This window comes from Xyrauchen texanus, chromosome 21 (assembly GCF_025860055.1).
Source record: "Xyrauchen texanus isolate HMW12.3.18 chromosome 21, RBS_HiC_50CHRs, whole genome shotgun sequence".
Lineage (NCBI taxonomy): Eukaryota > Metazoa > Chordata > Actinopteri > Cypriniformes > Catostomidae > Xyrauchen > Xyrauchen texanus.
The window spans coordinates 43,089,167-43,112,525 of record NC_068296.1 but is presented as its reverse complement, the minus strand read 5'-3'; the positions used below and the strand labels follow the sequence as shown (position 1 = coordinate 43,112,525).

General features: G+C 42.5%; 1 pseudogene; it reads left to right on the top strand.

Annotated features, from left to right (window-relative positions):
* The first annotated feature begins 1,063 nt into the window (after nucleotides 1–1,063).
* LOC127661505 (centromere protein N-like) lies at nucleotides 1,064–21,389 on the top strand (annotated as a pseudogene).
* The last annotated feature ends 1,970 nt before the right edge of the window (nucleotides 21,390–23,359 follow it).

The following is a 23,359-nucleotide window of genomic DNA, read 5'->3' as shown; positions in this document are numbered from 1 at the left end:
CATGTCAAAAAGGACTGTAAAGAAATGTCCAGCCAGAGGCAGATTCACCAAGGACGTCTCCGGTGTTAGATACCTTGCCATTGCACCTCATTAAGTTAAAAGCTTGTAAATTATTTGGTGTTGATTTACTTACAATATATATATGTAATATATATGCAATACATGAGTACAGAGTCTCTCTCGCCGCTCTCTGAATCCCAAGACAATTATCATCAAAAGGCCCCTTGCATGTGAACACAACACAAGGGCACACACTGGAATGCACCTAAAAGAAAATGAATACAGAAATGATTAGGATACATACTTGATTGTTGAATTTTTAATAAGAATAAATTAATCATTCAAAAGGATATATATATAAAAAGGATATATATAATTAAATTGAAGAGACAGGGGATTCTGACCCCTAACCCTTCAGTATGTACAGTATCCCTTACTGTTATTGTGAAAATTCCACCTGTAGTAAGTCAGTGTGGTCAGTAGGAACATACTACAACCTTTCGAACATGAAAAAATCCCTTTGGTGAATTACTGTAACTTTTACATAAATCATTTTGCGTACTGTATGTACAATAGCCTACACAAAATACACTAAAGCAGTCTAGGTGAATACGCAGCAAATATCAAACCTGAAACTATTTTTACCCTGGTTGGGTTTTTTTTTTTAAACTTGACTATGTTCATGGTGCTGTCCACGTAGGCTATGTGGTCCTGAAGGTCCTACATGATCAAGTCTGCAAGTTGCTTTTTATATTTGCTTCGCATATTTGCGGAGTTCCGCGTTCAATATCTCATGAGCTGAATATTGTTACTACACAAATAACATTGTTTTAATATTTTAATCTCCTCAAAACGAGCTTTCCTTTGGGTTTGCACTTTGCAGATGGTCCCTTCTTAGCAGCCTGCGCATAGAGATCAATGTATTTTGTCCAGTGCGAAGGAAAGATCGTTTTGAGGAAATTTATGTTGTAGCTTCTGGTGTTTTATCTGTAGTTATATGTGATAGGTGTTGTGTGTAGCAACAACGTTTAGTTCACGAGTTATTGAACGCGGAAGTCCGCGAATGTGCGAATATAGTGATTACACGAGACCCAAATGGATGATGATAGAACACGTCACCAGCTTCTTTGAGGCTATATATATATATTGAGGCTATATATATATAACATTTCACCTGATGGATTTTATTGTTGTGGAATAAAGAAATGAGGAATAAAAAATGTAACTATTGGCATATATTTTTCCTGATAACCGATAGTGTCAAAAAGCAACTATCGGTACCGATTAATAGGTAAAGCCGATATATCGGTCTACCTCTAATTGAAATGTTTGCAATCAGTTCATAGTTTGGCATCAACATGATGTTTTTGAGCTGTTAAAATGAGCTTGGACAAAGTCTTTCTAACAAGTCAGTCCACTGTCAGCCATGTTTGACAATCAATCTCAAAAACTGATGGTCAATATTACGATCTAAAAACATATTTAAAATCAGCAATAAAATCTGATAATATTGGAATTATACATTTTGCTTGTTGACCTCATATTATGCTAAAACATGCAATTTTCCTGGCTTGTATAGCTAATGTGCATGCATTATTGACTGGCGATGTCTGTATCTAAAAGTTAATAGGCTCTTTTAACTGTAAGGCGGGACTTCCTGTCTACAGCAGTTGACCGTTGGGTGTGAGAGCTTCTTGGATGGGTGTTCCAATTTCTCCCATTCATTTTAAATAGAAGTGGCCCATCTCTGCTAAATATTCTCTGTCTTGGGTCCCCAAACAGAACTTAATGCATTGCAAGATTTACATGTACGCCAGGTTCTGAAAATCTCTCTCAAACTCTTTTTGTCTTTGTATTGTAGGAAAATGGACTAAGCCTGAAGCATGTCACTAATTTGGAAATGATCTGTGAGTGAAATGGCATTTTTTTGTAACATTTCTTATAATCTGCTTTAATACCCATTCATAATGATTCTGACCTTAATTTCACACTCTAATAACACTTCAAATGTATTATTGATCATTTTCAACCATTAGATCGTATAGAAATCCCTGATCAAGGAAACTGGCATGCATGTCAGCTTATTGAGGTACAGGGTAAGGATGTTTATGTATGTAGTTTGATAATGTTAAGGACTCTATTTGGTTGAGTTGTGGTTGAGTTGAACAACTCTTTGACCCTAATTCTTCTCCCCTTCACAGATGATGCACTTTGTGTGGAGCTGACACAGTTTAAAGAGCAATTTAAAGCACACTTACACGAGATCGTCCAACATGTAATAACACACAAGTTTATTTTGCATTTAAGCTTTCAAATTGAATTTAATAAATTATAACATTTCGAAATGACATAGCGCTTAAAATATATTTAATTGTACTCGGCTCGCTGAGTCAATGAACTAATGTCTTTGATATATTTTTCTGCAGAAAGCCAGTGGCCTGTCAACTAAAAGCTTTTGATTTTGCTTTTCAAGATTTCCATTAAGATAAAGAAACATGAGGATGAGGCTTTGTGGATTCGGATTGCCTGGGGAGACAATTTCAGCAAACCCAACCACCTCAAGCCAACTTATGTTGTGCACCATCTGCACACCTCCTATGTGTTCTTCTCAAACCTCATGGCCAAACACAAGATGTTTCTATATCAGGTGACTTTTCTTTCCACTAGTAATCATCTTTTCGGATTCCCTTGCCCTCTCATGTGATAATAAATTTAATGCAATTTATGTAAATATAGATTGCATAACCACTCTAGCACTTAGTGGATGAGACAACATGGTAAACCTGTTGTGTCTGTCTAAATTACTTGACAGATTTGATTTTAATGAATAACTTGGAAAAATTGTTTTCACCGTGATTAAAGAACAATAATTTGGTCTGCAAATTGGCCTTCGTTGTTGTTGACTTTGGCTGGCTGGCCGGTGTTGTTCTCTCACATAGGCGCTAGTAGTGGCCACTTAACACGGCTTCATGAAGGATGCCCACCTTAGCACCAGGAGTCTCACTGCAATGAGGAACCTGCTTCTGAGACGATATCAGCAGGTAAGATTCATCCAAACCTCTTTCTGCTTGCATGTGTTTCAAATGAGTTTTGCACTTTTAGGCAGATTTATTTTATTTAAAGTTTTCTTGTTCCCTCATTAGGTAAATGACAAAGCTGTACCAGCTTTCAATAAATCTTATGTACCAATGACGTGATGGAATTTTATTTAGATATCTATATCCATACACCCCTTCTAAGATGAACTTGTTTTCAGTTAATGAGTTCAAAGTCATTTTGATATTTGTTTTCTGGGGCTTTAAGCAAAAAATGTCATGTGGTGTAATACTCAAATCAGTCTCAAAAGCTGACATTCTTGAAAAAATAAATGTTGACATTAGTAGTACTAAGTAGTATTTTATTACTATTTCTTTTTAAAAATACATAAGCAGTTTTATTGAAAAATGTCCACCAAATCAAAGTCATGTGGTTTAAGCAACACGTACAGTTGAAGTCAAAAGTTTACTGTAAAGGGATCAATGGAAAGGAGGAGGCAAGAACCGGCTTGTCAATATAAATAATAGTTTAATGATAAACTTAAAAGAAGACACAAACACACACATATGACGGACATGTCCGCTAACGATCTCTCTCTCCCGCACGATCCTCCGCAGTCGACCTTTAAACCTCAGAGGCTTGATTAGCCTAATACGGGACCGGGTGTGTATGATCACGACCCGGCCCCGCCCTCCGCCCTTCCACATTCCTCCCTCGTCTTCCTCTTTCCCTGGGGGAGGGCGTGCCTTCTGCGCTGTCTGCCGGCAGGTCATCCCAATCTACCTGGACAAGGGAGGGGACAAGGGGAGGGAAACAGAAATAATAAAAATGGGGGGTACTTCCTGTAACAGTGTAGTACCCCCCCAAAAATTCTAAAATTTAAAAGAGGGAAAAGGCCAACGCAGAGCGACAGTGAGAGAGAGAGAGGAGAGAGAGATGGAAAAAAAAAAAACCCTCTTACTCGCCAGTTCTCCGATACGCCGCAGCTTGTTCCTCGGCCACTCCTCCACCCTCTATCGGACGACAGCCGCGCCTCTCCGGGTGGATCAGAGGCAGTACTCCAGCCCCTGGTGGACGGAACGCCCCGCCGCGTTCTCGGGGAACAGAAGGAGTCTCCCCCACCCTTGCAGCGGTTCTCCAGCTCCAGGCGGTCGCCAGTGAGCCCCTCCCCACTCGCGGTCGGCGGTCTTAAACCATGTTGTTGTAGTGAATCAGGCAGATGAGGAGGTGCGGATCCAAATGCAGATAAACTTTATTTAAAAACCAACAGAAAGGAAAAACCCTCAATGGGGAAACAAACACAAAACTAGAAAAACACGGGCAGGGGAAACATACCAGGCTGACAACATAACAACATACAACCATACCAAACAACGACTGACAGAGACTGAACAAACAGACAGGGTTTAAATACAAGAATGTGGGACAAAGGGGCCAATGAACAACCAGAACACAAACTAGATGACAAGGTGATTAACAGAAGCAAATGACAAATTAACAAGGGCAGGTGAAAATAATGAACAGTGAACACGAGGGAAAACAAGACTATGGAGTTACAAGGGTGCCAAAAGTGAAAACTAAGGAGTACAAAAGTGACAAAAATGGTAAACAAAAGGGCAACGGTGGAACAAGACAGGGTATACATAACAGAGCCCCCCCTCAAAGGATCGGCTTCCAGACGATCCTAAAAACCCAAGACAAAAGACAGAAAACCCACAGAGAACAAAATGATGGCACCGGGGCAGACAGACAGACCAGGGGGGGCACAAGAACAAGGAGGCAGTCCAAGGGGCACAGAGGGCAGGCAGGAAGTCCAAGGGGGCACAAAGGGCAGGCAGGAAGTCCAAGGGGGGCCACGAGGGGAAATGAGACAGTCCACGGGGGCACAAAGGGAGATGAGACAGTCCATGGGGGCACAAGGGGCAATTAGGCAGTCCACGGGGGCACAAAGGGACAGGTTTAGGAGGCCGGGGTGGTATTGACCGAGCAAGGACAGGTTTAGATGGCCCGGGGGCTGGCCATAAGGCAAGGGCCGGTTCAGGGGGCCTGGGAGGAGGCCGTGGGCCAAGGGCCGGTTTGGGGAACCTGGGAGGTGGCCACAGGACAGAGGCCGGTCTTGGTGGCCTAGGAGATGGCCGTGGTGCAAGGACCGGTTCAGGGGGCCTGGGAGGAAGAGTGGCCACTGGGGAGGCCGGCGGAGCCGCGAGGGGCGGAGCCAATGGGGACTTCTGAGGTGGAGCCAAGGGAGGCTCGAGAGGCGAAGCCGAGGGGGGTGATTGCTTGGAAGGCTCAGAAGGCGGAGCTGAGGGAGGCTCCGGAGGTGGAGCTGAAGGAGGCTCAGGAGGCGGAGCCGAGGTAGGCGGCGCCGTGGGAGGCTTTAGGAGCGGGGACCTGGAAGGCTCTGGAGTCTCTGGGGGCAGAGCCGTAGGGGGCTCTGGAGGCAGAGCCGAGGGAGGCTCGAGAAGAAGAGCCGCAGGAGGCTGAGCTGAAGGAGGCTCGGGAGGCGGAGCCGTGGGAGGCTCGGGAGATTCTGGAGGCGGAGCCCTGGAAGAGCTAGGAGACGGGGCTGAGGAAGGCGGAGCCGAGGTTGGCTCAGGAGGCCCAGGAGGCGGAGCCGTGGGAGGCTCTGGAGGCTGAGCCGAGGAAGGCTCAGGAGGCGGGGCCGAGGAAGGTGGCGCCGTAAGAGGCTGAAGAGGCGGTGACCTGGAATTCTCTGGAGGCGGGGCCGAAGGGGGTGGTGCCGTAGGAGGTTTCAGAGGTCGGAGCCCTAGAAGGCTCTGGGGTCTCTGGGAACAGAGCCGTAGGAGGCTCGGGGGGCGGAGCCCTGGAAGGCTCGAGAGGCTTGTGGGGCGGAGCCCTGGAAAGCTCGAGAGGCGGAGCCCTGGGTGGCTCAAGAGGCTTGAGGGGCGGAGCCCTGGAAGGCTCGAGAGGCGAAGCCCTGGAAGGCTCGAGAGGTGGAGCCCTGGGTGGCTCGAGAGGCCTGGGAGGTGGAGCCCTGGCAGGCTCGAGAGGCGTGAGGGGCGGAGCCCTGGAAGGCTCGAGAGGCTTGAGGGGCGGAGCCCTGCAAGGCTCGAGAGGCTTGAGGGGCGGAGCCCTGGAAGGCTTGAGGGGCGAAGCCCTGGAAGGCTCGAGAGGCGAAGCCCTGGGTGGCTCGAGAGGCCTGGGAGGTGGAGCCCTGGCAGGCTCGAGATGCTTGAGGGGCGGAGCCCTGGAAGGCTCGAGATGCTTGAGGGGCGGAGCCCTGGAAGGCTCGAGAGGCTTGAGGGGCAGAGCCCTGGAAGGCTCGAGAGGCGAAGCCCTGGAAGGCTTGAGGGGCGAAGCCCTGGAAGGCTCGAGAGGTTTGAGGGGCGGAGCCCTGGAAGGCTCGAGAGGCTTGAGGGGCAGAGCCCCGGCAGGCTCGAGAGACTTGAGAGGCGGAGCCCTAGAAGGCTCGAGAGGCTTGAGAGGCAGAGCTCTGGGAAGCTCGGAGGGCGGAGCTCTGGAAAGCTCAGGAAGCTCGGAAGGCGGAGCTCTGGAAAGCTCGGGAAACTCGGAAGGCGTAGCTCTGGAAAGCTCGGGAAACTCGGAAGGCGGAGCTCTGGAAAGTTCGGAAGGCGGAGCTCTGGAAAGCTCGGAAGGCGGAGCTCTGGAAAGCTCGGAAGGCGGAGCTCTGGAAAGCTCGGAAAACTCGGAAGGCGGAGCTCTGGAAAGCTCGGGAGGAGGAGCCCTAGAAGACTCGAGAGACTTGAGAGACTTGGGAGGCGGAGCCCTAGGAGGCTCGAGAGACTTGAGAGGCGGAGCCCTGGAAGACTCGGGAGGAGGAGCCTTGGAAGGCTCGAGAGGCTTGAGAGGCGCTGGCTCTAGGACGGGCACGACCACTGGCGCTGGCTCTTGGGCGGTCCTGGCTCCTGGCGCTGGCTCTTGGACGGTCACGGCCACTGGCGCTGGCTCTTGGACGGTCGCGGCTACTGGCGCTGGCTCTTGGACGGTCGTGGCTACTGGCGCTGGCTCTTGGACGGTCACGGCTACTGGCGCTGGCTCAGGGACGGTCGAGGCTACAGGCGCTGGCTCAGGGACGGTCGAGGCTACAGGCGCTGGCTCAGGGACGGTCAAGGCTACCGGCGCTGGCTCACTGACATCTGAGGCTGCAGGCGCTGGCTCATTGACATTTGAGGCTACAGGCTCTGGCTCACTGACGTCTGAGGCTACTGGCGCTGGCTCGGGGACAGTCGAGGGCTCAGGCTCGCTCACCGTGGCGGACAAGGACTCAGGCTCGCTCACAGTGACATGCGCGGGCTTTAGCTCGCTCACCGTGACGTGCGTGGGCTCTAGCTCGCTCACTGTGACAAGTGTGGGCTCTAGCTCGCTCACCGTGACATGCGTGGGCTCTGGCTCGCAGACCGGGGCAGGCGCGGGCCGGGAGGCGGAAGCCCGTCTTCTCTCCCTCCTCCGGGCAGACGAAGTGGGCCACGCTGGCTCGTGGAAGGCGACTGGCGACGCTGGAACGCTGTTCCTGGTCGGCGTGACTTCAGGCTCGCTGGCCGGGGCAGGCGTGAACAGGGAGCCGCACAACAGCAAAGTTAACTCCAGGAAGTCGCGGAGAGTCCAGCCGCGTGATGCCGGCGGCAGCCGCTCCTTCAGCCAGCCACTCAGGTTTTCCCTGAAGAAGACAACCAGGGAGGTGTCCGAGAAGTCCGCAACAGCCGGCAGTTTAAGGAAGTCGCGGACGTGGGCCTCAATAGGACGGTCCTCTTGCCTCAGGCAGAGCAGGTGGTATCTGGCGCGTAGTACTGCTGGATCCATGGTGGGTCAGTCGTTCTGTAGTGAATCAGGCAGACGAGGAGGTGCGGATCCAAATGCAGATAAACCTTATTTAAAAACCAACAGAAAGGAAAAACCCTCAATGGGGAAACAAACACAAAACTAGAAAAACACGGGCAGGGGAAACATACCAGGCTGACAACATAACAACATACAACCATACCAAACAACGACTGACAGAGACTGAACAAACAGACAGGGTTTAAATACAAGAATGTGGGACAAAGGGGCCAATGAACAACCAGAACACAAACTAGATGACAAGGTGATTAACAGAAGCAAATGACAAATTAACAAGGGCAGGTGAAAACAATGAACAGTGAACATGAGGGAAAACAAGACTATGGAGTTACAAGGGTGCCAAAAGTGAAAACTAAGGAGTACAAAAGTGACAAAAATGGTAAACAAAAGGGCAACGGTGGAACAAGACAGGGTATACATAACAGTTGTGTTTCAGCGACTCCTGCGCCCCTGGCAGCGCCCCTGACCGCTCCTGGCGGTCGGCTAGGAGCCCCTTCTCCCCTCACGGTCGCCAGCCATCGTCTTCTTTCAGGCGGCTGGGCTCCTCGTCCCCCGGCAGATGGCCGCGGCTGCTCCGTTGGGGTGGATGGTAGTGGCGAGAACTCTACTACAACGTATCCCTCCTCCTTCCCGGGCTTCGGCACCAGTGTAAAGGGATCAACGGAAAGGAGGAGGCGAGAACCGGCTTTTCAATATAAATAATAGTTTAATGATAAACTTAAAAGAAGACACAAACACACACATGACAGACATGTCCGCTAACGATCTCTCCCTCCCGCACGATCCTCTGCAGTCGACCTTTAAACGTCAGAGGCTTGATTAGCCTAATACGGGACCGGGTGTGTGTGATCACGACCCGGCCCCGCCCTCCGCCCTGCCACATTTACATAAACTTAGGTTGAAGTTATTAAAACATACATTGTGCATGTACTTTTTCCAACAATTGTTTACAGACAGTTTCACTTTTAATTATCACAGTTCCAGTGGGTCAGAAGTTTACAAACACTAAGTTAACTGTGCCTTTAAATAGCTTAGAAAATTTCAGCCTTTAGGCAATTAGCCAATTAGCTTCTGATAGGCTAATTGGCGTCAATTGGAAGTGTACATGTGGGTCTATTTTAAGGCCTACCTTCAAACTCTGTGCCTCTTTGCTTGACATTATGGGAAAATCAAAAGCAATCAGCAAAGACCTCAGAAAAACAATTGTGGACCTCCACAAGTCTAGTTCATCCTTGGGAGCAATTTCTAAAGACCTGAAGGTACCACGTTCATCAGTACAAACAATAGTACACAAGTATAAACACCATGGGACCATCATACCTCATGGGAAGGAGATGCATTCTTCTAGAGATGAATGTAGTTTTTTGTGTAAAATGTGCAAATCAATCCCAGAACAACAGCAAAGGACCTTGTAAAGATGCTGGAGGAAATAGGTAGACAAGTATCTATATCCACAGTAAAATAAGTCCTATATAGACATAATCTGAAAGGCTGCTCAGCAAGGAAGAAGCAATGCTCTAAAACCATAATAAAAAAAGACAGACTACAGTTTGCAAGTGCACATGGGGACAAAGATCTTACTTTTTGGAGAAATGTCCTCTGGTCTGATAAAACAAGAATTGAACTGTTTGGCAATAATGACCATCGTTATGTTTGGAGGAAAAAGGGTGAGGCTTGCAAGTCAAAGAACACCATCCCAACCGTGAAGCATGGGGTTGGCAGCATCATGTTGTAGGGGTGCTTTGCTGCAGGAGGGACAGGTGCACTTCTCAAAATAGATGGCATCATGAGGAAGGATTATGTGGATATATTGAAGCAACATCTCAAGAAATCTGCCAGGAAGTTAAAGCTCAGTCACAAATCGGTCTTCTAAATGGACAATGACCCCAAGCATACCTCCAAAGTTGTGGTAAAATGGACAACAAAGTCAAGATATTGGAAACCTGACCTCAATCCGATTGAATATTTGTGTGCAGAACTGAAAAAGCGTGTGTGAGCATCTCTCTCATGAGGAGGCCTACAAACCTGATCCAGTTACACCAGTTCAGTCTGAGGAATGGGACAAAATTCCAGCAACTTATTGTGAGAAGCTTGTGGAAGACTCCCCAAAAGGTTTGACCCAAGTTAAACAATTTAAAGGCAATTCTACCAAATACTAACAAAGTGTATGTAAACTTCTGACCCACTGGGAATGTGATGAATTATATAATTCTCTCTACTATTATTCTGACATTTAACATTCTTAAAAAAAAAAAGTAGTTATCATACCTGACATAAGACAGGGAATGATCAAATGTCAAAAACTTAGTTTAAATGTATTTGGCTGAAGTGTATATACACTTCTGACTTCAACGGTAGGTACCCATTTTTTGTCATGTGACAACAACAAAAAAGTTAAATTAGAGAGGACCCCATGAAACCCTCAAGACTGTGTGGAATTTTTATTTTTTTATTAATTTCAATTAGGGCTGGGCGATATGGCTGCAAAATTATATCTCTATAGTTTTCAAGCTTGGTTACGATACTTGTACGATACAAATTTGTATTTGTCCTAAAATGGCATTAAAAGTATTTTTTTTAAATCAGAGGAACCAGCATTTCAACTTAACATCCATTGTTGTAAGTTTACTGAAAATGTTTAATGCATGAAATTAAAAATCAAAAAATAATTAAGGCATGTTTTTCACTAAATGAACACATGGAAGAACGATATTTGATCATTTTCTTTTAGATGCACCAGTACAACAATACAGTAATGAAAAGCAATATGTTCCTACATATATTATTTTTTTGTTTTTTTTGTGTGAACGAACAGGGTGTTCAAAAACTACAAGTTCACTCACTTTATGGTGCTCCGTTATATTTTATTATAATACTATATAATACTGAATTTATTATAGTGGTGATTGTAATGAGCTGAAGCTTTTTTTTTGGCAGAAAGCTAAAAGTATTGTTGTATTCACTTCAACTTTTAACTGGAGCTTGTATTTTGGCAGAACACTATTAATCAGTACATTTTATTATTGTTGCACTCTAATCTGTCTTGGATACTATTCTGCTGCACTTTTCGTACCACTGTGTCCTTAAGATGAATTGCTTATGATGTTATTCCTCTTTTGTAAGTCGCTTTGGATAAAAACATCTGTCAGATGAATAAATGTAATGTAAATGGAACACTGTAAGTGCAGTGTGTATTTGAAAGTTTGCAATGTTGCTCATTACAAATATTGTGAAATGCTGTCTCCTCCTTTTCTGTGATGCAGTGTCCCGTTTTTAGATGTATATAATAATTTTTAGCAGTTACAAAAGTTTGAAATTGAGTGAATAAGAGAACCTGCAGCACTTCATTTTAGCCATGAACGTGAACTGCTCTGAGACTGCTAAAAAGGTTGTATCATGAGCCCCGGACGTGAACAGAACAGCGCGGCCCCTTTCACACAGACCATGTATTCATTATATTAAATCAAAGCCTTTTGCAGTTTTATCACATATGACAATACTTACGATATAAGATTTTGATGTTATTTTGATTAATTGTTCAGAACTGAAGGATCTTGAAATCTGTTTAATGACACACTCTTTAGGAAACATATTGGCCAAATAAAGAGCAAACTACAATTCTTGTGTTTTTTTATTTTTTTTTTATTTTTTGTTTTTGTGAATTTTATATTGCCAGCAATTTATCATGATACAACTGTGATAATATCATGATTATTTTGCCCAGTTCTAATTTCAATAAGGCACATTTTGTTCATCATATGGAGAAACCCTGAGAAAATTTGATATTCTTGACTAAAAAATGCATGATATTTGTTAAATATATATATTTCATAAAACTTTTTTTTTAATAAATGATTAAGTTGTGTACAGTCTCATGTATTCAAGCAGTAAGAAAGGTGCTTTAATACCATTTTCTTGATTGTTACACCACATGACGTTTTTAAAGTTTTTTTTGTTGAAAATGCTGTTTTTCAAAACATTGTAAAAACCAACATGATCACAAATATTACAGTTCAACAAACATGTCTTTTAATTTAGATTTTTAAAAGATATGTAATTTTTATCACCTCAGACAACCTTATTTGTCAGATACAGTGGATATGAAAAGTCTACACACCCCTGTTAAAACATCAGGTGTTTGTGGTGTAAAAAAAATTTAAGATAAATCATATCAGACTTTTTGCACCTTTAATGTAAAAAATTACAACATATGCAATGCCACTGAAAACCAAAGTTTTTTTTTTTTTTTTTTAATAACAACTGCATAAGTGTGCACATGCTTTTATAATTGGGTATGTGGCTGTGTTCAGAATCAACCAATCATCAAGCTCATGTGAAATGGTACGCACCTGTTTTCACCTGAAGTGACTCTGATTAACTCCAAATAAATCTCAGCTGCTCTTGTAGGATTTTTCTGACATCTTTTTGGTTGCATGCTGCTACAAGAGCCATAGGCCACAAAGAGCTTACAAATCATCAACGGGATCTCATTGGTGAAAGGTGTTGCTCAGGTGAGGGCTACAATTTATTTTCCAAGGCATTAGATATACCAGTGGTTCTCAACCGGTGGGGCGCGAGTAGGCTATGATGGAAGGGGTAAAAAACTGGGAAAAAAAATAATTTTTTTATCACTAAACTACTGTCATAAAAAGTTATGGTTTTGTATATACATAACTCCTGAATAAAAATTAAAATGTGTTAGGACTGATTTAAAAAAAAAGTTTTGAACAAAATTGATTGGTTTGTCGATAGTGAGCGCAAATGCAGGTGATAAGCATCGCCGGTTTCATTAAGCGAGTCATTGAGTCGTTCATTCAAACGATTTGTTCAAACGGCCGATTCATCAAGAATAAGATAGATGTTTGTGAATGGGTCATTGAATCTTTGACTCAACCGATTCGTTCACAACACTGAATCATTCAAAACACGATTGAGTATTGCTGTGAGATGCGCTATGGCTATGCTGTGATCTTTGTTTGGATTCATCGGATGTATTTTTGCTGCTAAAATAGACCAAAACAGTCATTATTTCGTCTAAAATGTAAGTGACTTAATATTATTAACTTGTTTGTTGAACTGTCATATGAAATCAGTGTCACATTTTCAATCGTGAGGTGACGGTAAATTAAGTGATGGTCAATAGAGATTGCTAAGACATGTGACCAACTGGGCGGCAACGTCATCAGAACGCAAAGAATTATGGGTATGTTTGGCCCGTTTACTTGGGCTGGCATCGCATAGCAGGCTGTTCTGGCATGAAAATAATACAAAATTAGCGTGAAAAACAGAATATAATCCTACAAAATGCAGCGGGCTAAAGAAAACATTGTCGGACCATACCGCCTAAAACTACATCCTAATGCAAAGACGAGATATGACGAGAAAATAAAGGGAATCAAAGGACTGGATCCTTATGAGCATAGTGACTGGTCAGGGGACGTCAACCTGTTGCCCAACTTCCAGCACCCATATATATATATATACACACACACACACAACTACATGATATTAAGTGTTAGTGCATGCATGCACATGTCTGTGACTTATCACCCACAACCTACCTCATACATTTCCAGTTATCTTTTCTATGGACTCATTATAATGTAAATGTCTTCATCTAAATGTATTTACATGTTAAATATGTAAAGCAACTGAAATTAAGTTGGTTGTTACTAATATTTAAGTTATGTAATTGTGTTTGCAACCAAATAACACTGATTTTGCACAATTCTTCCTTAATACAGATAAAGGAGGCAGAATTTCATTCAGTCTTTGTGTATTTTATTTACAGAGATGGCTAAAAATTATTACATGCGAGAAGTGACATTACAAAATCTATTTCAAAAAAACGTATTTACATATTAGATGTGAGCATGGTGTATAATTCTAACATGACGGCTTCACAAAAATACTTTGACACATATTGGTCAAAGCACAGCACACAACCACAATTTTATCCAGCAAAGTTTTATCCTCCCCCTCACAAGGCACCACAAATCCCAGGTGTATTGTGTCATTTAATATGTTAAACTTAGAGCGCATACACCCTATCACTCGCTCCACGTGGATCCTGACATGAGCTAACTTCCTGGTCTGTTCCACATCTTTTGCATTAAGTTGGCTGTGGCCCCTGGTGAAGGCAGGTATTTTCAGTGTAGCACCCACAAGGGCAACACTTTCTTTAATATCAGTGCCCGGCGATGGGGGTGGATTCACGGGACCTTCCATCTCAGTTGCAGGTGTAGTGTTGTCTGACAATAACAATAAAAATAAATTGTGTCATATCACAACTTTTATTCCAAAGTAATCCAGATTAGATATACACAGGGGGCAACATATATTGTATTCTTTTACTATTTACCTGGGTATAAAGGTGCTGCATTATCCAACTCAGCCTCAGGACCAGTGTTGTCAGTGCCTAGCGATGCTGTTGTTGTGACCCCGTCGCTCTTCTCCTAAACCGCTTGAACCGGTCTGTGTTCGTAGCTTTGACCTCAGTATGGCCGTGGTACAGAGAAGGGGCCCAGTCAGGATCACACTCCAACATTTCATAGGCAGGTTTGCCTGCAAACAGTCATCAAATAAATTGCTATGTAGCCTAGATGTACAACATTTAAAACTGATTAACGTTACACTTCAGTACATTGGTAACTTAAGCTAATTTTCTAGCCATTTCATGCTAGTTAACATTGGCCTAACGTCAAATCTAATGGTCTGGTTAAATCAAACAAAACACGCTGGTTATTTGCCCACAACATAACATTTACAGAGAGTAATTGTAACTTACCTTTGTGAAAATGCTTTGAACACACCATCATGTGTGTTGGAGTGATATCGAAGGTAATCTTGGGCCTCCTTACTGCTGCTATCCATGCCATTTGTCGCCTTTTTGTCACCTCTGAAACATGGCTTGTACTATTATTTTTCCATGCTGGAAAACGATAAAAGGATTTTCCGTTCTTAAGCTTTATGCCACTTCTATCGTGAGAACGACTATTGCAGTTTATAACACAGCAGGTAGACAGCACCTTGAACACTGCGTTCTTCCCTCCATAAGTCTGGCGCCTTCTGTTTGTGCCGCGGATTTCCAAAATGCTTTGCGTTCACCACTGGTAATACGTCACGATGACATCACATTAGCAATCTCTATCTCTATCTTGGTCGTCAGGTCATGTGATGTATGTTGCTGAACTGTATTCAAATGTTATAAATATAATAACACCACATTTTGAAATTTAACTGCAGTATGTCAATTTAGTTTATTTGTGTGTGCTGCGCTCATAGACTTTAGAAAACAGCGCTCATTTGTTTGATTTCAACCTGTCTTTGCAAGGCCGCGAAACTCATATTTTGCTCCTTGCAGACAAAGTGCACGCCTTCACACAAAAACTAGACCTCTCATCAGTCGAGGGAACTGCGACATGTTCCCCAGCCTTGCAGACTTTATCACTGATGCAGGCACGTCACACGATTTCTCCTCCCTATTTCAATCAGCGTCTGAGCACCTGTCAGCAATGAGAAAACAATTTGCGACATACTTTAAAGAGGATTATCGCTCTTTTGCGTGGGTTCGAGATCCGTTTGTGTGCACAGCAAACGAGCTATCAATTGATATGCAGGAACAGCTTATTGAGCTGAAGAGTGACAGTAGACTGAAGGAACTCTTTAGCTCCTGCCCTCTTTCGTCATTCTGGGCAGCATTGATGCAGGAATACCCTGAACTCTGTGACGTCGCCTTGAAGATTCTCCTTCCTTTCGCGTCGACATATTTGTGTGAGGCAGGATTCTCAAAAATGACTGCACTCAAAACGAAATACCGCAATCGTGCACAAAATCATCGAGGATGATTTGAGGCTATGTTTATCAAACATTGAGCCAAGAATTGAGGATCTTTGCAAGGCAAAGCAGGCTCAGGTCTCACATTAACATCACCTACCAGCAAGCTTCTTTAAAAAATGCAGATGATGCCTACTATTAGGCCTAGTAATAATAACAATAATAAAGCATAAATTAATATCAGAGGTCTGGTGCCAATTCCCAATTATAGCAATAGCCTAGTAATGATAATAGGCCTACTGATGATGATGATGATAATAATAATAATAATAATGCCTGCAAGCTCACATTAGAAGTCTGGTGCTACTGCCAACAACAACAACAACAACAACAACAACAACAACAACAACAACAACAACAAAGCATGGGGCGGGGCGGGGGGGGGCACTGGGGCCCCAACTGCAATGAACCAGCTTTGGGGGGTCCCAGCTTGCAAAAGGTTGAGAACCCCTGAGATATACCATGGAACACAGTGAAGACAGTCATCAACAAGTGGAGAAAGTATGGCACAACAGTGACATTATAAAGAACAGGATGTCACTCCAAAATTGATGAGAAGACAAAGAGAAAACTGGTCAGGGAGGCTGTCAAGAGGCCTACAGCAACGTTAAAGGAGCTGCAGCTCTTTCTAGCAAGTACTGGTTGCTCCCTACATGTGATCACTATCTCCTGTATTCTTCATCTGTCTGGGCTAGGGGTCAGGGTGGCAAGACGCCAGCCTTTTCTGACCAAAAACAAAAACATCCAAGTCTGGCAGAAACCTATATCCAGTCTCCCAAAACCATGTGGAAAAATGTGTTATGGTCTGATGAGACCAAAATTAAACTTTTTGCCCAAAATGTTAAAAGCTATGTTTGGCGCAAAAGAACACCATACCCACGGTGAAGCATGCTGGTGGCAGCATCATGCTTTGGGGCTGCTTTTCTTCAGCTGGAACTGGGGCTTTAGTGAAGGTGGAGGGAATCATGAATGGATCCATTTTTATAGTCAATAGTCAATTTTGGCCCAAAACCTTCTGGCGTCTGCTAGAAAGCAGAAAATGAAGAGATCTTTCAGCATGACAATGAGCCAAAGCACACATCCAAATCAGCAAAAGGATGGCTTCAGCAAAAAAATATGAATGTTTTGGAATGGCCCAGCCAGAGCTCAGACCTGAATCCAGTAGAAAATTTGGGGACCTGAAGAGGGCCATACACAGGAAATGCCCTCGCAATTAGACAGATCTTGAAAATTTTTGCAAAGAAGAGTGGAAAATATTCCCAAGTCACGATGTGCCAAGCTACTAGACTCTTATCCAAACAGACTGAGTGCTGTAATAAAATCAAAGGGTGCTTCAACTCCGTATTAGTTCAGGGATGTGCACACTTATGCAGGTTGATTTTTTTTTTTTTTTTATGGCATTTGCATAAACATTTGCAGAGATATGAGAGTTAACTGTCTTTCTTTTACAATATCTTACAATGTGTTAAATGAGGGCTCCTATTTTTGTTAGAAGTGCAGATCTGAAAATGTACTTAATTCTGAGATTTTGTGTCTTTAAATTCCAGCAAAAAATGCAGTTTGTGTGTAATATGAGAGTCTTGTTGGTCAATGGAGATGAACTGAAACATTTACAACTAACATTTCATATGAACTTCAGAAACCATAAGGAAATCCTTAGGGAAATATACAAATATTGTACAATTTTGTCAAATACTGTTTTTTTTTTTTTTTTCAAGGGAAAAGCATGTTTCTGTTTTGTATTTTTTACAGCACACAAAACGTATTTGCCATTTTCCGAACTAAAATAACTTGTTCAACACTGTTTTTAATTGATAGGTTTTTCCAAATACTCACTCAAGAATCCTGCAGGAAAGAAATGCTCTTCCATCACGTATGTATCTGTTTTGATTATTGTAGGTATCCAGGGTTTGATGAATAATAGTGCTTTTAAACTTGTCAACATCTAACAACAAATCTATATTAAAATGAATGTTTGAAACAAAAGTCCGGCACTCTTCTGTGTTTTGGTCGGCCAGTCAGTGAGGTCTTTGAAAATGTATGGCATTTCACTAGATTTTTGAAAAAGCTGTTTTACAAAATTGAAATACTTGAATGACTTTGATAACCTTTGCAGAAGAATATAGTGAAATGTAAGTAATGCGCAGCAGAAAAACGCATTGAACAGCACAAGCAATCTGTCAAAGCACCTGACATAAACCTGCCCACATCAAGCAAATCTGAAATTCGTTATCAACTATTTTTATAGTATTTTATCATTAGTGTAGGAACCTTAATTGAGATGCGCAACAGCGATTGAGACTATCTGTTGATCTTTATTATCTATGCATGATAGATATCTATCTATCGATTTATGATAGACTTACCCAAACTCTATTTAAAGTTGTGTAGCAAACACAGTTGAATACTAAACCATATGATACAGCACTGTAAAAATGTATCGAGGGAGTGAAGGCTTTTATAGGCACTATATCTCCTTTAGCTTAGACTTGGTTAAATAGTCTGTATACTGAAAAGTAAATTTGTTGTTCGACCAAGTTTTGCTGGTCTTTTTACAGATCCATGTATAGAAAAAGAACATGCTGAGCATGAAGAGATAAGACATCAGATGGCCCGTGAGGCATTTGGAGACAGACCACTGCCAAAACTCGAGACAGCAGTGTATAGGGTATGCGGCTCAACTGCACCTGATCTCACATCGGTTATTTTTGGATTGCATATCGGTTGTTTAGTTCATTTGATTTACTGCATGCATTTCACTGAAACCAAATACCCAAACCGTCTGTTTGACATTTGCAAATGGAATCCTCTGTGTTTCCTCCCAGCTTGAGACGAGGTACAGAGGAAATGGCAACAACACCCTCAGTGAGCAAGAGGCGTTCTTCAGAGGGGTGGTCAAGTTCTGAAGCAGCAGTCTGCTAGAGTCCTTACGCAACTGTGTTGATTCATGTGAGACTGGTGTTATTATCATTCACAAAACAGTAAAAACATTTTCATAATGAAAATATAATTGGAAAAACTCATTCATTTCCATGAATCCAATCACTTAATTATGTTTTTAATACACAATATATGATATCATTTGAAACCTTTGCAACCCACCTACATTAATCATGAAAATGCCACTAGATAGCAATAACCCAAGACAGCCATTAGAAAATTCACTCTGTTTAACATATTTAAATGCAATCAGTTCACACGTTTACTTTGGCAGCCCTAAAATACTTCAATTTAAACTTAAATAGAACTTAAAAACTAAATTGAATGGACAAACTAAATATTCAATAGAAATTAAGACTTATAAGCTCAAAACAACAATAACCATGAGCGAGACATCTGATGGAGAAGTTTCATTTGACAGAGAAGTCAAGTTTAAGTACATTTTCTTAAAGAGCATTTGACAATAGCTATGTTTCCCTCCAAATTCTGAATTTCATTTATGCTGAAAAACACAATGTTGCAAAAATAATTTACAAATAAAGCATCTTTTCCATCCCTTGTGTTTGAGAGAACAAAATCATTACTTCCGATGAAATTGTAGACACTGTGGCACTTTTATTACATTTAAAGGAATAGTTAACCAAGAAATGATCATTCTCTAATCCTTTACTTACCCTTACTCTCAAACTCGTATGACTTTCTTTCTTCTGCAGAACATGAAAAAATATATTTTATAAATCTTGCCTGGGTACAATCATGATTTCCAGCTCGATTACACTTCTTGACGGTTGACTAGGAAGCGCAATCAAGCTTGAAATCATGATCTCCAAAACGACTGCAGTGTTAATGTTTACAGTTAAAAGTTTAGTTATATGTTGGTCTGTTCTTCAAAGTGGATTGGATCGCATCAGAAGACTAGATTAAATCCCTGCAGTCGTATGGATTACCTTTAAGGCCCCGATATACTTCTGGAGAAGTTCTTCGTTTAGGGGTAAAAAGAAGTTTGAAACAGTCGAGCAACGGTGTCCTGTTTGTGAACATTCAGACGCCACCACACCGCTGTGGGAGATGTTTATTACATTTAAATATGAGGATACTCCGTAAAACCTTCACTAATGTGACATTAAAATGTAATATCAATGACTTTATGCCTCATTCTATGAGTAGAATTCCCATTACACCAGTAAAAGATGCTTTTTTTTTAACCACTCAATGTTGATTTAAAGTAATATATATATGCAGTAGAAAATGCATAATTTTAAGCTAATGTGCTAACATGCTATATGTGACCATGATATGTGCCGAGTACACTCTGTCATTGTAATTTATGATGACACTGACAACTGCAAAGATTGATGTATAAAAGAGTGTTAATGGGAAGAATAGACAAAAGAATAAAGAGAAGGATACCTTACTATAGGCAGATGTGTGCATGGCTTTTACTGCAGAAGGCACATTAGTGAAGCAGCATGAAAAACTAAAAAAATGGAGTAGATTTGATTCCTTTTCTAGACTAATTAAACCATGACAAAAAAAATGCATGACATGTTCTTGGAAAATGTCTCCATACAAACGATTGTAAAGGTGTAGATACATTTGCACCAGCTCTCTAATATCTACATGCCAGGATGTTCATGTTGACTGATCTTTACTGACTGAATGCCATGAACAGGAACTGGTTTCCATCCTTAAGGTAGATGGTCACACCTAACAATGACGTGGACCAACGGCAGTAAGAAGGTGTTTAGCATCTGTTAAGAAATGTTTTCCAAAAATGTAACCAAGGCGAGCTGTTACGAACCACTGCAACAAACTCAAAAGCACATTCATATGCCAGATTTTGTTCTAATTGAGGTCATGCCCATATGTTCTTTGTGCTGCCTTTATGTTGGTCTCCATTGACTTGCATTGAATGGATATATTCACATCATATCCCCATCAAAATATCTTTTTTTCTGTTCAGCAGGAGAAAGAGTGGGTAAATGATGACATGATTACATTTTTGGGTGAACTATTCCCTATTAAATGACTTGTGGACTAAAGCATGCAGACAAAACCCTCTGAAGAACTTCCATTTTTGCTAACAATTGGTGGCAGGTGCCTGGGAGTGACAACACATTAGACAGTTCTGGGGGGTAATAGTAGCCAATTATTTTGATGGCCAGTGTAATGAAGTGCTTATGTGTGTTCCTCCCTCCTTATGACTTCACAGTGTGGATAAACCTGCTCTTGGGCACAGGTCAAATATTTATTCAACAAATTATTCAGTCACATGACTTTTAGCACCATTCTGAGTAAATTCTAGAAACAGTTGTGTGTGTGAAAATCCCAGAAGATCAACAGTTACAGAAATACTCAAACCAGCCCGTCTGACACAAACAATCATGCCACCGTCAAAATCACTGAGATCACATTTTTCCCCATTCTGATGGATCATGTGAACATTAACTGAAGCTCCTGACCCATATCTGAATGATTTTATGCACTGCACTGCTGCCACATGATTGGCTGATTAGATGGATTCACAAGCTTCATCTGACTTGTATCTGCCCTTGACTCTTGGTCAGACCCGGATGACAGAACTCACACCTAGAACTGCTGTCACAATCATTTCTCACCTCTTTTTTTTGTTAGGCATAGTGGAAGGCGCAGTCACTCCCCTGCTGTCTGCCATTACCCAGAGAGGAAGGAATGATTTTGTTATCACAGACAAAGGCCCTGCTTTTGCCAGCCAAGCATCAGCGCAAAAAGCCTGATGACAACAGAGGCTGTGGATGCAGATGTTAACTTCAGTGGTGACGTGATTGCATAAAAATATACTGTGTAACATGCATCCTCCAAAGTTGAAAACATTATAGCATCCATGTGTATTGTCTTATGTCTGATGTCACTGTATTCATTGTGATTACTGCATCAGTAGTACGAGAGAACATTTTTACATTTTAATACAGCATGCATTTCATTTTTAGCCTCTCAGTTTAACATGATTTTAAATAAAGTTTTGACTAATATATATAATATATATACTGTATAGTCACACATTATTATTTTACTGAGTACTTTGTAACTAATGGACAATGCTGTGTAGCAACAGATTACATGTAATCTGTATTATGTAATCAGGTTACACAAATATAGTACTTGTAATTGGACTACGTTACATTATATAATGTGTGCAATCAGATTAGTGTAATTTTTATAGATCACATGATTACATTCTTGATTACATAAAGACTAGTGTGTAATTTACTAATTATGCTCCAAAATCTTTAAAGATCGGTCTGAGCCAGAGCCTGAGATATGTGCGACAGGCTTTTACAATGTGATATCCATTGAACAGTGACTCCACATCCAATTTGAAAAAGCATTAGGAGGTTCTGTAAATGTTCTTTATTTGTATATCTGTAAATGTTATCAAACTATAAAGTATTTTAATAATCATATGTATCATATAGCTTGTGTGTATGCGGCCACCGAAATTGATGCACTGCCTGAAAGCACTTAAAACTATCCACAAATACACACAGGGCATTTGGGTTCTGTTTTAAATTAAGTTTCTAAATAAATGTCATTGTTTTTACACCTTGTACAAAAATAATGTATTACAACTCGTCCACCTGTCCATAATTTAGACACTCATCTGTAAAAACATATTGCAAACAAACATTTTTGAGGTGCCAGTCACATACAGCTTTGATCTTTCTTACCCTTCAAATGCACTCAGGTCCATGCCTCATGGTCACCTGTTTTAGGTTAAAGCCATAGCACATGAATAATCATGAGGAGGTACAAATTGTACGTCTTAGAGACATAACCCCTTGTTAGCGTGCACGTTCCCTGTTATTAGTTTCACCTGCACCCGCCCCCTCTGGCTCTCGCGCTCACTCACATTCATCAGAGTATTAGTTTCACCCGCACTCGTTCTAATCACTAGATTATTAGTCTCACCTGCACTGTTCGTTTTCCCCTATATATACGCTTCCCTTTCGCTTCACTCTTCTGCGCGAGGATCTACGTTTGGGAGGCATGACCGAGCGCTCGCGGCCCAGGGGCAGCAGGTACGTACTATTTCCAATTCATTTCACCCTGTTCCGCCTGTGTCTGTCCCTGAGCCCATTGATGCTCTCAACGCATCCCCGAGCGCCGTAAGCTTTCCAACCCCGGAGAGGTTTGATGGCGCTTCGGACGCTTGCCAAGGGTTTTTTATGCAGGGCAGCGGTTTTGGAACTTTAAACCGTGCCCTTAACATTATGGACCCAGCGGCCCAACTCTTGGTTTTGCGTCAGGGGAGTCAACCCTTGGAGGCTTATGTTGTGGATTTTTGTGCCCTGGCTAACCAGGTGAATTTTGATGAGGTGGCTCTGAAAGACATTTTTCAATGTGGACTGAATGAGCCAACCTCATCGTTCATGCCTGGTGGTTGCTGGTCCCTCCACCTGGCTCAATTTATTGACCTCGCCCTACTGTTCGCTGGTTCCTCATTTACTGTGGGGGAGGCAGACACTGAACCAGAGTTCCACGCCACGGCCCCAGTCTCGAAGCCTACCAGGGCCCCAGTCTCGAAGCCTGCCACGGCCCCAGTCCCGAAGCATGCCACGGCCAGCGAGCCAGCGCCCATGCCTGCCACGGCCAGCGAGCCAGAGCCCATGCCGGCCACGGCCAGCGAGCCGGCGCCCATGCCTGCCACGGCCAGTGAGCCAGCACCTGTAACCTCGACCGTCCCCAT